Genomic DNA, 17,829 nt, shown 5'->3' with positions numbered 1-17,829 from the left:
GGAGAATTGCCGGGGGGGGGAGCGCTCCCCACGGCCCCCGACCGGCGCGGCGCAATTCCCGCCCCCACTTGGAAACCGACACCGGAGAAACATGGAGAATCCCACCCCGGATGTGCGAGGCATGGGCTTGGTGGGTCTGGATAAAGAGGGGGTATAGCTAATATGGGAGGGTGTGAGGAGCCCCCGACCCGGTTGATTTACGTGGAATGTTCGGGTATTAAATGGGCTGAAGAGGTCTCATGTTTTTGCATATTTAAGGAGTTTGAAGGTAGATGTGGTGTTTCTTCAGGAGACGCATTTGAAGGTGGGGTACCAGACAATGTTGAGAAACGGCTGGGCGGGGCAGGTATTCCATTCAAGTTGGATATGAAAACTAGAGGGGTGGCAGTGTTGATCAATAGGAGGTAGGCTTTTGAGGTAGGGAGCATAGTGACAGGCCCTGGGGGTAGATTTGTGATAGTGATTTGAAGGTTGGAAGCACCAGCCTGTGGTGCTGGTGAATTTGTATGCCCTGAATTGGGATGATGAGGTTGGTTTTTGACAAAGCTACCGGACCTGGACAGGCACCGGCTGATTATTTGGGGGGATGATGCTGGATCCTAGGTTGGACCAGTCTTCTTCCACGCCCACCGGGTGTACTTACGGATTGATTGTTTGTTGGAGGGTAGTTTGCAGACTTGGAGGAGCTGGAGGGACCCAGTTGCCGAAGGGGAATGGGTTCAGGTATCTGCGGGTTAGGGACTTCATGAGGAAGGAGGTTGCTTTGTTTCCGGCTCTGCCACTCGGGGTGCTGCAGGACAAATCCCTGTCTGAGGAAGAAATAGGACAGAACACGGTCTCGGAGATTTATTGGGAGCAGTTGAGGAGAGAGAATGTCCCGCACCGGTGGAGGAGGTTAATTGTCAGTGGGAGGAAGAGTTGGGTGGGACTTTGGGGGCTGGAGTATGGGGTGAGGCTTTGCAGAGGGTTAAGGCATCCTCATTGTGCACATGACAGTCTCATCCAGTTCAAAGTGGTCCACTGAGCCCACATGACAGTGACTGATGAGTCTGTTCTTTCCAGGGGAGGAGGATAGATGTGGGCTGTGTGCAGGGATACCGGTGAACCATGTCCATATGTTTTGGACATGAGGGGAGGGATTCTCCCCTACCCGGCGGGGCGGAGAGTCCCGGCGTAGCGGAGTGGTTCCAACCACTCTGGCGTCGGGCCTCCCCAAAGGTGCGGAATTCTCCGCACCTTTAGGGGCCAAGCCCTCACATTGAGTGGCTAGGCCCGTGCCAAGCGGTTGGCACCACACCGACTGGCACCCACACCGGCTCCAGCGGCCTTTGACGCCCGGCACCCGGCGCCGGGGCTGGCCGAAAAATATCCCATAGCACTATTTGAAGGAGAGCAGTAATGCTGGAGTCCAACATTTATCCTTTATCCAACATCGCCTATTTGATTGGCCATTACATCATTGTTGTTTGGGAACACTTCTGTATTTGGATTGCTGCAACAAAACAATAATGACTATACTTCAAAAGTAACTCATTAACTATAAAGCACTTGTGGATGTCCGGAAAGAAATGAAAGACATTATACTGATTCAAGTTCGTTCTTTCTCTGTACAATAATCAGAATCCCAATTGTCTTTTCATGGCCTTTCCAACTTTCACCCCAAACTCTAAGGATTTATGTATTTACATCTCCCAGATCTTACTATTTTCCTATCGTTAATCTTTTTACATTTTTGTATATAGTTTTTTTTAACCATGTCTGAGCTTTGACTTGCAACAAAAACCAGTCTATGTATTCTACAAACTTTTGTACTTTTATCTCTGCCCTTTGATTCTCTAACCGGGAGCACGGTAGCATTGTGGACAGCACAATGGCTTCACAGCTCCAGGGTCCCAGGTTCGATTCCGGCTTGGGTCACTGTCTGTGCGGAGTCTGCACATCCTCCCCGTGTTTGCATGGGTTTCCTCCGGGTGCTCCAGTTTCCTCCCACAGTCCAAAGATGTGCATGTTAGGTGGATTGGCCATGATAAATTGCCCTTAGTGTCCAAAATTGCCCTTAGTGTTGGGTGGGGTTACTGGGTTATGGGGATAGGGTGCAGGTGTTGACCTTGGGCAGGGTGCTCTTTCCAAGAGCCGGTGCAGACTCGATGGGCCGAATGGCCTCCTTCTGCACTGTAAATTCTATGATCTAATCATCCTTCTGTCTATAATTCAGTTAGCATCATGTGTTTTCATATAGGCCATTATCAAAACACCTGACAAAATCTTAAGCAGATATTTTTTCTCAAGGTGAGTGACACTCCAGTTTTAAAATATTTTTTCGAAGGTTTTTTTTTAATATCGAGATGGGATTTAAGTCACTCTGAAAATAAAATCCAAAGATTGAAATATTGCCCGGGATTCTCTGGCCGTCCGCTATTGAACGGTTCTCTGGGCCTGCCGGCAGTGCACCCCTGCACACTGATTTCCTGGTGGCATGGGGTGGCTTCAACGGGAACTCCCATTGACAGCGGTGGGAACAAAGAAGCCTGCTACCAGTGAACGATGCACCGCCTCCAGCCCCTGAGAAGAACGCTGCTGAAAAACCCCACCGATTATTTTTTAATGTTCTGTTTTAAAGATGTTATTTGAATTTCGGGAGCAGCTCAAACAAGATCATGTCCAGAAATACAAGCAGCAATGCTTCACAAAATTAACTTTTAAAGACAACGTCCTACGACAAGGACTTCACAATAAGCTACACAGTAAAACTCTGTTTCTGTCCCCACTGTTTATGCTGTCTTGTTGTAATGGCTTACCTAGTTGTGTGATAAGAACTTTGACTGTTTACATTTGAACAGCAATTTGCATTTTACAGGAGTGTAGTAATTTTACCACAGGAACAAAGCACACCTTATGTATAACCTTTGAACAGCCCACAGCATCTGGTCCTTATTTTTAAAAGAACAAAGATAAAGGGCATATCCAATGGCCATGCTGCTTATCCAATGACCATTTAAATGCTCTTCATGTTGGCGAGTCCACTACTGTTGCAGGCAGGGCATTCCACGCCCTTACTACTCTCTGAGTAAAGATCCTGGGCGCGATTCTCTGCTCCCACGCCGGGTGGGAGAATCGCGGGAGGGCCGCTCTGGCACCCCCCGCGATTCTCCCACCTCCCCCAAAATGGCATGTTGCGTTTTGCGACACGCCGCTCGGAGAATCGCGGGCCGCCATTTTTCACGGCGACACGCGATTCTCAGGCCCGGATGGGCCGAGCGGCCTGCCGTTCACGACCTGTTCACGCCGGCGGCAACCACACCTGGTCGCTGCCGGCGTGAACAGCGCACCAGATGCTTGTTTGGGGCTTGTGGGGGGCGGAGAGGGGAGTGAGCACCACGACCGTGCTCGGGAGGGGACTGGCCCGCAATCGGTGCCCACAGATCATCGGGCCGGCGTCTCAATGGGACGCACTCTTTCCCCTCCGCCGCCCCGCAAGATCAAGCCGGCACGTCTTGCGGGGCAGCAGAGGGGAAGATGGCAACCGCGCATGTGCGGGTTTGGGCCGTCATCCGTCGTGACGTCAGCCGCGGATGTGTGGGTTGGCACCGGACAACCCGCGCATGCGCGGCTGACGTCATTAGGCATGTCGGCCGCGTCATTCTCGCGCGCCGGGATTCACGGCACGGCCCTCCTAGCCCCCTGGCGAGGGGAGAATAGGGGGCCAGGAGCGTCCTCCGACGCCGTCGGGAACCTCTCCGGGTTTCACAATGGCGTCGGGCCTGGCGGAGAATTCCGCCCCCTACCTCTGACATCTGTCCTATATCTATCTCCCCTCAATTTAAAGCTATATCCCCTCGTGCTAGACATCACCATCCGAGGAAAAAGGCTCTCACTGTCCACCCTATCTAATCCTCTGATCATCTTGTATGCCTCAATTCAGTCACCTCTTAACCTTCTCTCTAACGAAAACAGCCTCAAGTCCCTCAATCCTTCCTATAATGCGGCGATCAGAATTGCACGCAATACTCAAAATGCGGCCGCACCAGAGTTTTCTACAGCTGCAACATGACCTCATGGCTCCGAAAGTCAACCCCTCGATCAATAAAATCTAACACACCGTACGCCTTCTTAACTACCCTATCAAAAAGCTGTGAGCCCCCGCTCCCGGGATCTACCTGGCTCGCAACACCTCGCAAGATCCAACATGATCACTTATTGACAAATCTGCATATTAGAACAAGACTCCCAGTTAGTCTCCCTGGGTCAAGTTTTGCTTTGGGAGCCTCTGGGTCGGGGATCGTTTCGGGGGCCTCTCCCTACACTGGGCAGTTCCAGAGAATAGACATCTCCAGTGTACAAAATGGGGCCAAGTGCGGCCTTGGCTGCACGTTCCCCACTGACGCCCCTTATACAACCTGAGTCACGTTGTATAGCCATGTGTTTCTCGGTGCTGCGCGAGCCAGGCAACACACAGCTAAACGCGTTCATTATGGGACTCTGTTCCCATTTATTTGAATCGAACCCAAAATCAGTAGTTAGTACTGAGCTTTAAATACCAATGTTTATTTTTCTTTGGTGATTACAGAGCTTGTTAATAGAGCCAACTCTGATTATTTCATTTTGTTCCCAGACATGTTAGAAATTGGAATACAGCAAGTCTTGTTTAATATTCGAGTTGTATCCCTAAAAAGTGTAACTATAGGTAAAGCAACTTCAACCAAATCATATTTTTCCATTACAACAAATATTAAAGTTCTGTGTGGGACCGTTCTCTTCAGGAAAAAAAACATTCAGACATTATACCCTGTAAGGTGAAATACTTTACATTGCTAAATTCCTATATTTGTAAATGAAATAACTTTTAAAAAATTAAATAAATTTTAAAATATGAAAGAAATGTTTACTTCCTGCTTGCCACTTCTCCTGCTCGTTAGTCCTCTCTTGATGCCTCTCCCACTCACCAAATCTCCTGCTCGTCCTACAAACTGCTCCCTGCCCTCCCGCTGTGGGAGAGGGTTTGTGAGATGAACGGCAAGAGGCAGGAAGAACAGCTTTGGAGCTTGAGGGCTTCGAGTCGAGGGTTCCGGGGCAAGTGTCAAACAAGAGGGTCGACCACTGGGAAAAACGGCAATCGGGCTGGTTGGTGAGATGGCATGTCAGGGAGCAGGAGAGGCTGTCCCAAAGTGGCACTGATTGGATCACCCAACCCTACACCAGACCTAGTATGAAACAATAGCAAGGCAAACTCTTGACCTTAAACGTGAATAGCAGCTGCATTAACTGTGCATTTCTAAAACAGAATTACTTACATGGAGCAACTTAAAATGAAGACTTACTGTACATGGGTAAATTCACTAAAGTTTTGCTCACAGCCGTCAAGGAGCAGCACTTCGGTCTTGTACCCCAAGCTGAGCTTTTGAGTCCATGGGGGGGGTGTGGTTTAACCATCCAACTCCCCAACCCCAAAAGTAGGCAGCGGCCCACCCCCAGCCGAGGTGTCCTACCCCCACCCTCCACCGAGCAATGGGGCGGCAAACCCAGCAACCCTGGGCTCTTTGCCATGAGCAAAGATGGCTACTCCCCTCCTCGGTTCCCGCAGAAGCCTTTCCTCCAGGTTCATGTTTTTAAAAAGGATTACTAATCGGTGCATTACTAATCAGTGCCAGTGTGACCATTTTTGAGGGAGGCCGCTGAATCATGGGAGGCCGTTGAATATAGGGGCGCTCCTGTTAATTGTATGGAAATGGGGATTAAGTGGTGATAACTGGTTTCATAGAGATTTCATAGAATTTACAGTGCAGAAGGAGGCCATTCGGCCCATCGAGTCTGCACCGGCTCTTGGAAAGAGCACCCTACCCACGGTCAACACTGCCACCCTATCCCCATAACCCAGTAGCCCCGCCCAACACCAAGGGCAATTTTGGACACTAAGGACAATTTATCATGGCCAATCCACCTAACCTGCACATCTTTGGACTGTGGGAGGAAACTGGAGCACCCGGAGGAAACCCACGCACACACGGGGAGGATGTGCAGACTCCGCACAGACAGTGACCCAAGCCGGAATCGAACCTGGAACCCTGGAGCTGTGAAGCAGTTGTGCTATCCACAATGCTACCGTGCTGCCAATGCTTTAAGGATTTTTCCATGTTTAGATATCTCATTCGATTGAGAGAAGTTAGTATGTTAGTAGATAACTAGAAGGACTGTTTAGTCCACTTATACTTTAACTCTGCAATTCAGTATTATCTATTGGTAGTGTTTTCACAATAAAGATACTTTAATTAAAATCATACTGTGTGAAAATTAATCTCGAGGTTGATCTCCTAGACACTCATTTAGGAAGCCTAAGTAGGCAATAGGACCCACCACCTCAAGAGGTATTGCTTTAGTTATGAGTGACGAATCTGAACTCTCCCTATAGAAAGTAACTGAGATCCTGTTTAACTGTCTGAGACCCGGAAAAGCATTCTCCCTCCGTGAGATCCATTCTGAGTCTTGGCAGGAAACAGGTTTCTCTCTTTTAATAGGTTAACCTCGGGCATAGGTTAGTAATAGAGTATTATCAGGTCCGGAGTAACCTAAATCCACGACAAAGTTAGGGAGCTAGGATGTAGATTTTAAAAACTGACCCTGAAGGTAGTAATCTCTGGATGACTTCCGGTGCCACGTGCTAGTGAGTAAAGAAATCGGAGGTTGGTCCAGATGAATGTGTGGCTGGAGAGATGGTGCAGGAGGAGGGCTTTAGATTTCTGGGATATTGGGACCATTTGGGAGGAAGATGGGACCTGTACAAGGCGGGCGCTTTGCACCCGAACCGAAATAGGACCAGTGTCCTTACAGAAAGGTTTGCTAGTTGGGGAAGGTTTAAACTAACTCAACAAGGGACTGGGATCCTAAGGGAAGGTTCAGCAGGGATAGATGCACAGCCTGAATTAGAAGAGACAACAAGTGAGTCAGCAAGACCAGTTAAATCACAAAGGGGTTTGGGAAGATTGGACGGTATTTATTTTAAAGCAAGAAGTCTGACAAAAAAGGCAGATGAGTTGAGGGCACAAATTAAAACATGGGGTATGATGTCATTGCTGTCACTGAGACATGGCTGAGAGTGGGGCAGGATTGGCAGCTCAATATTCCGGGATACAGGATCTTCAGGCGAGATGGGGAAGGAGGTAAAAGAGGAGGAGCTGTCGCAATTTTGGTCAAGCAATCAATTACAGCAATAATGAGGGATGACATTTTAGAAGGCAACTGAAGCCATTGGGGTAGAACTTAAAAACCAAAAATGAACTAATCACATTTCTGGGAGTGTTCTGTAGGCCCCGAGCGGTCTGGGAGAAAGAAGAGCAGATCTGTAGGCAAATTTCAGAGAAGTGTAAAAGTAATAGAGTAGTGACAGTGGGGATTTTAACTTCCCCGATATTAACTTGGGGATAGTCAGAGTGTGAATGATTTAGGAGGAGATGAATTCTTAAAACACATCCAGGAGAACCTTTTAAGCCACTGGTTGAAGTATCAGTGGTGGTGGTGGTGGTGGGGGGGGGGGGGGGGGGGGGGGGGGGTGGAGAGAGAGGAGGAGGAGAGAAAAGCATTTTGCAGACAGTGATCATAACTCCATTAGATTATTAGATTCAAGATTGTGATAGAAAAGGATAAGGATGGGCCTGAGATCAAAGTTCCAAAGTGGGGGAAGGCGGATTTGAATAAGATTTGGTCAGAGTTGGCTGGGAGCAAACACTTGTAGGTAAATCTGTGACAGAGCAGTGGGACACATTCAAGGAAATAGGGAGAGTAGAGGGCCAACATGTTCCAATCAGGAAAAAGGGTGGGACCAATAAATGCAGAGAACCCTGGATATTGAAGGAAAAACAGCATTGGATAAGGGAAAAGAGGGAAGCTTATGGAATTCAATCCGAACAAATGCGAGGTGATGCATTTTGGGAGATCAAATTCAAGTGCAAATTATACAGTAAATGGCAGAACCCTTAGGAGCATTGACATACAGAGGGATCTGGACATTCAGGTCCATAGATCCATGAAAGTGGCAATGCAGATGGAGAAGGTGGTCAAGAAGGCATACCGCATGCTTACCTTCATCGGCTGGGGCATTGAGTACAAGGCAGGTCATGCTACCGTTGTACAAAACTTTAGTCCGGCCACATTTGGAATATTGCGTGCAGTTCTGGTCGCCACACTACCAGAAGGACATGGATGCTTTGGAGAGAGAGCAAAGAAGGATTACCAGGATGTTGCCTGGTCTGGAGTGTGTCAGCTACAAAGAGAGGTTGAATAAAGTCGGATTGTTTTCGTTGGAAAGACGGAGGCTGAGGGGCGACCTGATTGAGGTCTACAAAATTATGAGAGGTATGGACAGGGTGGATAGTCAGAAGCTTTTTCCCAGGGTGGAAGAGTCAATTACAGGGGGCACAGGTTCAAGGTGAGATGTTCAGGGAAAGTTTTTCACGCAGAGGGCGGTGGGTGCCTGGAACGCGTTGCCAGTGGAGGTGGGCACAATAGCTTTTAACATGTATCTTGATAGACACATGAATGGGCGGGGAATGGAGGGACACAGACTGTTTGGGTGATAAGTAGTAGGTTTAAATAAGGAATACGGATCGGTACAGGCTCGGTGGGCTGAAGGGCCTGTTCCTCTGCTGTAATGTTCTTTGTTCTTCTTTGTCTATATTGAGGGCTCAAAACAGCAGAAGCCCCAGAGGCGTAGTTCAAGACTATAATCTTCAGATTTGACTATGCTTGCAATCATATCATTCGCAAATTTTGAAAACATGAACACCACAGTTGAGGTCATTAACATAGATCAGGAAGAGCAAGGGCACCAACGCTGACCCCTGGGAAACTCCACTACAAACCGTCCTCCAATCTAACAATAATTATTTCTCACAATCGTGGTTTTCTGTCACTCAGCCGATTTCCCATCCAGTGGAAATAAACCCATCCTGTCCAGCCTTTGATGTTAGGTTGTCCTCTCATTCAAAAAAGAAAGAAGTCAATTCAGTACCTGCACATGAGTCAGCCAAACATCAGGGGAAACTTCTAGAAATTATAATCTATGTCAAAACTATTTGTCCCTTGTAAGAGCAGTCATTAATAGAAAGTCAACACAGGTAAAATGGAGAGAGATAAACTTGGTTAAGTTTTTCCAATGGAAATGGAGAGAGGGAAGGATAGTGGGGAGGAAAAGAGAGATAAGGCAGAGGAGAAATAGAACGTTAGACAGGGGATGTTGGCAGCAGTAAAGGGGATTAAGTGGTGATAACTGGTTTATGGAAATGGGGATTAAGTGGTGATAACTGGCTTCTCACCACGCTACGGTGGCATTCTGATTTTGCCGATAGCAGCGGGCCGGTTGCATTGCAAACTGTTTGCCGCTTGGTGCGGTTTTCGTTTTTAGCCTCTCCTCGTTTTGCTCGAACGGGAGCACAGCAAGGCCGGAGAATCGCGCCCCTGGTCAAATTTCAGACTTGGAGCTGAACAAATGTAAAAGCCACCGTGCGGGGTCTAAGACTCCTTTATATTTTATGTAGATATCCTCATGGTTGTTTGTCGAATTTGAAAAACTGGACAAAGATATTTTTTAAATGAATGAATTTATGCCTGCCGGTGACCCTCTAACAAAACGAGCTACCGAAGAGTATCAAGGAAATCCACACCCCGTTAGCCTTGGAGAGACACAAATGACCTCCTCTGATCGCACAGATCAAATTCAAAGAGAGCTCCACAAGCGCCATCTGAATTTCATCACCAGAGACTACTCGTCTGCTCGGACAATAATAATCTTTATTGTCACAAGTAGGCTTGCATTAGGGGCAGCACGGTGGCCTAGTGGTTAGCACAGCTGCCTCACGGTGCTGAGGTCCCAGGTTCGATCCCAGCTCTGGGTCACTGTCCGTGTGGAGTTTGCACATTCTCCCTGTGTCTGCGTGGGTTTCGTCCCCACAACCCAAAAATGTGCAGAGTAGGTGGATTGGCCACGCTAAATTGCCCCTTAATTGGAAAAAATTATTGGGTAATCTAAATTTAAAAACAAAAAGTAGGCTTACATTAACATTGCAATGATGTTACTGTGCAAACCCCCTTGTCGCCACATTCCGGTTAAGACTTTAACCATCTTGAGGAATAGTCAAGGATACATACTTGTCAAAGACATGTGGAGAGATGAGAGTCATGTGACATGGACCTGTAACTGGAGGAACCAGTCATATTGACTTGCTGTACTGCAAACCCAGTCTGTTGTTTACCATCCTGCAAGCAGCCTCACAGAAAAGAAGTTCTGGCCCTGGTTTGGACACCCGGCCCCACCTACACTGTCTTTGCTGGAAATTCTGCAACATCGTCTACAAGACTGATTCATCTCTGCATGCCCACCTCATCGTATGAAGTCAACACCATCGGAAAAGTGAATTTTACAGCATCAACTCTCAGTCTCCTGACCTCCATGAAAGAATGCCTCATTGGACTTTAAATCTCGACTATGGATCCATGTGGAGCAATATTTATTTTCTCTGTGGTCTGTGCACTGCAAATCTTTATTTTCTCTATCCTTCTTTACTGTATGAATGCACAGGAGACAACATTGCAATCCCCAGCCCCTAATGTTTTAGTGTGTGCAAATAAACTAACCCTTTGAGTTCATCCTATCTCGAGTTTGCTGTCAGGTTATTTAATAGAATTTCTTTTTCTTTTCTTTTTCTACAGTGCAAAAGGAGGCCATATGGCCCCTCGAGTCTGTACTGACCCCCTGAAAGAGTACTCTACCCAAGTCCACTCCCCTGCCCTATTCCTCTAACCCTTTAACCTAACCTACATATCCCTGGACATTAAGGGAAAATTAAGCATGGCCATTCCACCTAACGTGTACATCTTTGGACTGTGGGAGGAAACCGGAGACCCGGAGGAAACGCACACAGACACAAGGGAGAACGTGCAAACTCCACACACAGTCACCCGAGGCCGGAATTGAACCCGGGTCCCTGGTGCCGTGCGGCAGCACTGCTGACCACTGTGCCACCGTATCTATGTATCTCATTGAATTAATGGAGTAGACCCAATCGGCCGAATACATCTGCGCCTACATCTTAGGACCTTAAGTCATGGCTTTTGATGTTGAATAATGGGAGTTTTCTTTCGTAGGTGGACTCGCTAGGTAGACCAGTAGCTGGGAGAGAGTAAAGACTTCTTTCCTTACTAGAATCTACAGGTAATGACACTTGGAGCTGCCGATTTATTTTCAGCAGGATGATTTTTCAAATACCCTACTCTGTAATTCCAGATGGCAGGGAACCCCAGCTCTCCCAAGTGGCTCATGACTGGTTCAGCTGAATACTTCATGCTGGTAGTGTCTCTCACAGTGCCGCATAAAATGGCTTCTTACAGCCCCCTTTATATAGTTGAAAAACACAAAATAGGGTGCTTTACTTTACACTGTTCCACAAAATAAAGTTAATTCAATTGCAATCATTTGAAGAACTCACTCCTGCCGGTATCAAAGGACTATGAGTTTTCACACCTTTAGAAAACCCCATTGTCCATTCCAGGCTCATTGAATTTCAAATGCCTTTTGTGATCCTTCTTGAGATACACACAGTCTGGCTCCTCCATCTGGCTAATCGCAGTTCAATCCACAAGAGAAATCATGTGATTTTTGGGAGCCATTTTTTAAAGTTCCTTTGTGTCCTTTTTTTAAATGTAGTTTCCAGCCTGTTACAAAAATCTATATTCTAATTAAAGATAGTAGGAAGATACCATTAGAAGGTGTGACCAATTCCCTCCGACAGATCATTGAACTTGGGAATGACGGTAACTTATTCTTTCATTATTTTGCGTGCCCTGAATTCATTGTGAGGTTCATGAATTTCAAATATCAAAGGCAGCCGTAAGCCTTTGGTTTGGGAAGGCTTTAGAGACAGAGGGAAAATAAAAGACTTTTAACCATGGAAAGCGCTGGGAAGTCTGGGGTGAAAATCAACTGAAGGAGCCAAGTGTAATTTGAACAGATTAAGCCCTTCACTGCGGGCATTAGATCAGAATTTATTCCGTCCGGTACAACAACTTAGATTTATGCCGTTCCTTTAATGTAATAAAGCATCCCATCGTGATTCACAGGAACATTTTCAGACAAACATGGCACGGGCCATTAGGTCAAATGACCATATGTTTGTTGAAAAATGTAGGTTTTAAGGAGTGTCTTAAAGAAGGAAAGACCATTAGAGTGGTGGAGAATGGGAGATTGAGCCTACAAAATTGAAGGTACAGCCACCGATGGTGGAGCGATTAAAATTGGAGCTGCTCAACAGGCCAGAATAAGATCAGTGCAGATATCTGAGGGTTGTCAGGCTGGTAGAGATTACAGAGACAGGGAGGGGTGAGGCCACGGAGGGGTTTGAAAACCAGTTTGAGAATTGTAAAGTCAAGGTATTGTTTTGAGTGGGATCAATAAGCGAGCACAGGGAATGGGACTGATGTGATTTAGGACACCGAGTTTATAGGATAGAATATGTGTGGTCAGTCAGGAGACGTGAACAGGATTCAAGCTGGTTGGTAAAATCAAAACTAAGACACACAGCTTTTCCTTGTTGAGAGAGTTTATTTTTTATTTTGTCCAATGTCATTCCGTGCCCACACCCAGTGTCCCAGCTATCCCCTATTTATGTGTTCAAATACCCATCACCTATTTCCGTTAACAATGTAATTGATGAGACATTGACAGATTCCCTATTTATTAAAATTAAACTTTTGAAAGCATGAGAACAATCTTCCAAAGTAATCGGGGGGGGGGGGGGGGGGGGATTCTATTTGTTTTTATCTTCGATATTTCACATTATAGTATAACCAACAATTATTAGATCACATATTCCCCTTCAAACATTTTTTTTCTTTATAAAGCAATCAAAGAAAATATTAGATTTCCATATTCTCACCTGCCTTGTACATCTTTGGGTTGTACAGGAGAGGCTCATGCATTCACGGGAATGTCCCCATAACTATGACGTACCTGCCACCCTGGTCCGCTACCATCTTCTCCATCTGGAAGTATTGCCACTCCTGAGTCCTGCTATCAAAGCCCGAGTGAAACACCTGGCTAACCCAAACTTTATGGAGCCTAATCTGGTCCCTTACCCTCAGGTGGGTCTCCTGCAGAAGTATTACATCGGCTTTCAAACTTTTTAGATGAGGGAATACTGTTGCATGTTTCACTGAGCCCCCCCAAACCCCTCCACATGACCAATCAAATCGGGGTCTCTCACACCCCTCCCCTTCAAGTTAGCCATTTCTATAGCGAGGGCTCATGCCCCTCGATCCACCATACTCCTGAAATCCGAGCCCATCTAAGATGACCGCATGCCCCACCCAAAGGATAGGACAAAGTCCTACCCCGATCACCATCAACGCTCCCCGCCCCCACCCATCCCAGAAATCCCTCAGAAATTACTCTTGAACCGATAACTCTCCTGCATCCCCATCCCCCCACCATTGACACCTTCTAGAGTCTAGAAAACCTGCCTAAACAGATCTCGCAGGCCGCAGCCCATCCCTCCACTTTACTACTATTCATTCGTCAATCTTTCTCAGCTAGGTACCCCCCCCCCCAACAGAGCCCACAATACCCAGATAAATAATCCAACACAAAAGCCAGAACCCGAATCAAAACCAAAACTCTACTAACCCCACTTTAATAATAATAATAATCGCTTATTGTCACAATTAGGCTTCAATGAAGTTACTGCGAAAAGCCCCTAGTCGCCATATTTTGGCGCCTGTTCGGCGAGGCTGGTACGGGAACTACCATGAAAAGCAACCTAACACGCCACTCCCCCTTCCACCAAATAATCCCTCCAAACCACAAACTCCCTTTACTACCAAAATGCAGAAAAAAGGGAGAAAAATCAGGAAAAAAACCCAAAACTCCCAAGCAAGAATGCAACAGTTGCAATTAACACCAACTCTATACAAACAAGTGAAAAAAGTGAGCGAGAAGAAGCAATGGAAATACAAAAACATAAAACTCCCCCAATTACAAGAACATACACCATTATTACTTCACCGTTCCCACAGAGACCCCTGCCAACCTCCAAACTAGTCTCCTGCAAGTCCAAGTCCAGTCCAGTCCAAGTCCTTCAGCCATGATAAACACCTCCGCTTTCTTCGCCGTCTCAAAGAAGTGGGCGGGATTCTCCATTGGCTGATGCTGAAATCGAGAAATGCGATTGGGCGGAGATTACATTTGCATGTCATTAGCGGGACCGACCTGGTATTCTCCGGGGCCTCCGCGATGCTCCGCCTCCAATGGGCTGAGTTCCTGACGGTGCGGTTCACTTGTGCTTTTAAAAATTGTGAAACCGGCGTCATGGCTGCTGAAGGAGAGAGAGGGGGGGGGGTACGGAAAGTGTCCAACATCTCCATAGTTTGCTGATGGCTGTGCCACTGGCCGGGGGGGCTTCTGCCAGGTCCGGGGGAACATAGCTGGGGGTGGCCAGGAGGTGGGCTGTGAGGTCGGGATGGACGGGCAAGGAAAAAAATTGCCGCAGTCGGGAAGTCAGCATTGCAGCTAGGCGCCCTCTGGCTCCAGCGAACCATCGGCGCCAGTTTTGCTCTCATGAAAGTCCATGAATTCTGTGTCGGCATCAACACTTAGTCTCAGAAACAGAGAATCCCGACCATGCTCTTTATTCTTGTGCGTAACCCTCCGCCTTGCTGGGTACACCACACCAAACTGAACACCACACTTGTAGAGCGCCGACTTCACCATGTTAAAGGCCATATGTCTTCTTGCCAACTCCACCGCAGTGTCCTGGTATATACAGATATTGCTACCTTCTCTCCACACGTCCCAATTCTTCTTGACTCACCTTAGGACCCACTCCTTCGATGGCCCGTGGTGGTTCGTTCCACCATGGCTTCGCCTGAAGTAATGGGTGGTCCCAATCTGGCTCGATGGGGGGGGGGGGGTCCTTGATCCTCCTCCCCGATCAGCTTCCTAAACATAGACTCGCAAAGCATTTAGTCAGCCTAGGATTCTCCACCCCCTCATGCAGCCGCACAATCCTCCGGTTCTGCCACCTCGACCGGGTTGGGGGCAGGGGAAGCCAGCACCCACTTATTGGATATTTTTGGGGGTCACATCGAGAGGTCGAGAGATTGGGACGGTCCTCAGTGCAGGAAACAGGACTAAGTGCAGCCTTGTCAGGAGTTCCCTGCTAAGGCCTCGAATTGAACCAGAGTCCTGATAGATAGCGTGCTATTTCTCGGCGCTGCTAGTGTTTGGAAACACCCAGCTAAACACGCTTGTCAGAGACGGTTAGATTGGGCCCTCTATCTCTGAAAATGCTTTGCACCTGATCCTGCTTCTGTTGGGAAGAGAAAAGGCCATACCTTACTTTTTCTTTGGTGTGAGCATAACCCGTGTCCACATACCCACTTAATTATTTCATTGGCCAAAAGCTTCACAGAACAATGGTGGAAAATCATATCCTGGCACTTTACACTTCCTTTTAACCATTCGTCTCCAAAGTAACTCCAATTGCGAGTACCTGTGTAACCTTCAGCTGTTGCTTGCTGAAGTATCATGAACAATGACATACAGTTTCTCATCTGTATGATTCTTGATGAATGTTCATCAAGCAGTTAGGTCATCTAATGATTTCTTGTGTAGATTTTTAAGATTTCTACTTGACCACAGTTTCAGCTGTAGGTTATAAATTGATGCTTTTATTTGTCCAACGCTGCTGTCTGAAAATTACCTATTTCTGCCATGGTAGAATGACTGAATCAGCTTCTTTGAAGGTTTTAAGATACCTCTACATAAAAGGAACTAAAGACTGTGAAGGTTCACTTGGTGATATGCATACTTGAGACAGGCATTTGGCAAAGAAAACTGAATTGTAGTTTTACCGTAGCAGCTTTCTGTAAGTCGGTAATTTTCCTGGCTTGTATCCTGGTCAGCTGGGGCCTGCAAACTGATGAGTCTGTAGCAAGCTGCTCTCGTGCTCGCTGAGCCAGTTGCCTTTGAGGAGTTTGCTGTTCCATCTCGCACAGGACAACCCTCCTTTCCCACACTCCATGGATGAAGATTTCCACATTTTGGTCAGTGAATTAGATAGTCTTGCTCTCATCGCCTATGTTTAACATATTGTCGCAGTAATCACTTGTCTTTGCTTGCGTATGCAGAAGCAGAGATTTAAATTCATTCTTAATCTACTAAAGCGCTCGTCAGCTGTATAATCAGTTCTGATGTTGCATTGAGCAGCCTGTTCTGTGCGTAGAAGTTTGCATTATTTTCATTTGGTGCTAAATCTGCAATATTGGGGTCCAAGGCAGTGTGGATCTATCCATAATTTTTTTTGAAAAGTACCTTCTGAGTCTTGGCGGAGAGATGTTTTTAACAAGTGTTTGGTGAAATTTAATCTCTAGAGATACACTTATTGATAACATGGCAACGCTGCTGATCAGCTTGAAATATTCTGCTTTGAACTCGTGTATTACGGGAAAGCAACAGTAGAAAGCAATTGTGTTTCAAAAGCAGCGACATAGTTGAATATGCTCTGCTATTCTAGAAGCAACAATCTGATTCAGTTTAAAGTCAGCTGTTTGTCCAGTTAGTTACATCTTTGTTTCAAAGACCTTTTCCACCCATTCTGTAAATTTCAAGAATTGTTTTTGCAGTTATTAATCCTAGTTTATAAATAAATAGTGCATTTCCTTTTATTGTTGTTTGACTTATAAGACTATCTGGGTGAGGAACTGTCTGTAAAACCGACCATACCAAAATACTGGAGTTTAAAAATTGTTTGAATAACCCTTCTTTTGTCTTCGGTTTAATATGTAACTTTCCAAGCTACTTAAATGGGACATACATAACTGTCTGGTGAAAATATTGACTGGAAACCCAAGATAATTGTATAGTTTTACAACATGATATCCTATTCCAGACCATTTAATATAAATGAAAGATTTAGGGGCCAAAGAATCAATCACATTGCAAAAAGAAACTTGACATTGGTATTATGTTCCATTCAGGGAAATTTTACAGGGTAAGAACACACCCTGTAATAAATTTAACTGCGCTAGTGTAACTATTCTTCATGCTGCTTACATCTGTCAATTATTTCTCATGACTTTAAAATAAATGTATCAATAAGTTAGTGTTTTTTCCATCATTTACGTGGAGCTGTTTTCCTGAAGTAGCGAACGGTTTTAGGTCAAAACATTTCCCCTCTGTGCTAAATGACAGATTGCAGATTGTGATATGGGGCAGTGATTGTGTGTAGCAGGTCTCTTCAAAAATGAATTCTGTTCAGACAGGCTGCATACCACAACAGGGGGAGGCAGGTAGTAAAGATTTATGAGGTATCATTTTGTGCTAATGATTTACTTGTATAATGATTTCCTTTTGCAGTGAATGGGGAGGGAAGGGAACATTATTTATTTAAAATGAATAACATCAATCCAAGAGACTTGGGAAGTGTTTTTTTCATTTCCAACTGGTGCAAAAAACTAAGTGGGTTGTGTGATTTCCTGGGTTTCCTGCCATACTCCGTACAATCCCACAGATCTACGTGTGGGCTTTTGAAAATGTACTGTTTAGTGACAATGTATTTCTGTTTTGCTCTAATTGTTGCTGTTTTGTCAAAAAAAAGCAACTTGGAAATGAACAGTATTTCCACTAACATGCGCTCATTCAGTGCTGTTGAGAAATTGGTTTAACCTGACGACCATCAATTCAGACCATTGAAAAATTAAAACCATAGTATTTGATTGCAATTGCATAATACTTTATTGTGGAGTTAAATAAAACCAACAACGTCCATTTCTGTGTGCTCCATGCATATG

At 46.0% G+C, this 17,829-nt stretch overlaps 1 protein-coding gene and 1 long non-coding RNA gene across 8 annotated transcripts in view; one reads left to right on the top strand and one right to left on the bottom strand.

Moving 5' to 3' along the window:
• LOC119955413 overlaps window positions 1-16,170 on the bottom strand; it is a 28,716-nt gene extending 12,546 nt beyond the window's left edge. Inside the window, exon 1 of the long non-coding RNA XR_005458461.1 lies at window positions 15,892-16,170. This is a non-coding gene — a long non-coding RNA (uncharacterized LOC119955413). The remainder of the gene's footprint in view (window positions 1-15,891) is intronic.
• LOC119955411 (disabled homolog 2-interacting protein-like) overlaps window positions 1-17,829 on the top strand; it is a 1,014,916-nt gene that overhangs the window by 499,919 nt on the left and 497,168 nt on the right. The gene's annotated exons all lie outside the window — the stretch shown is intronic.

The sequence above is a fragment of the Scyliorhinus canicula genome, chromosome 21 (assembly GCF_902713615.1).
Source record: "Scyliorhinus canicula chromosome 21, sScyCan1.1, whole genome shotgun sequence".
Taxonomy (NCBI): Eukaryota; Metazoa; Chordata; class Chondrichthyes; order Carcharhiniformes; family Scyliorhinidae; genus Scyliorhinus; species Scyliorhinus canicula.
The sequence above is the reverse complement of the archived record's forward strand: the minus strand, read 5'-3'. Positions and strand labels throughout refer to the sequence as shown.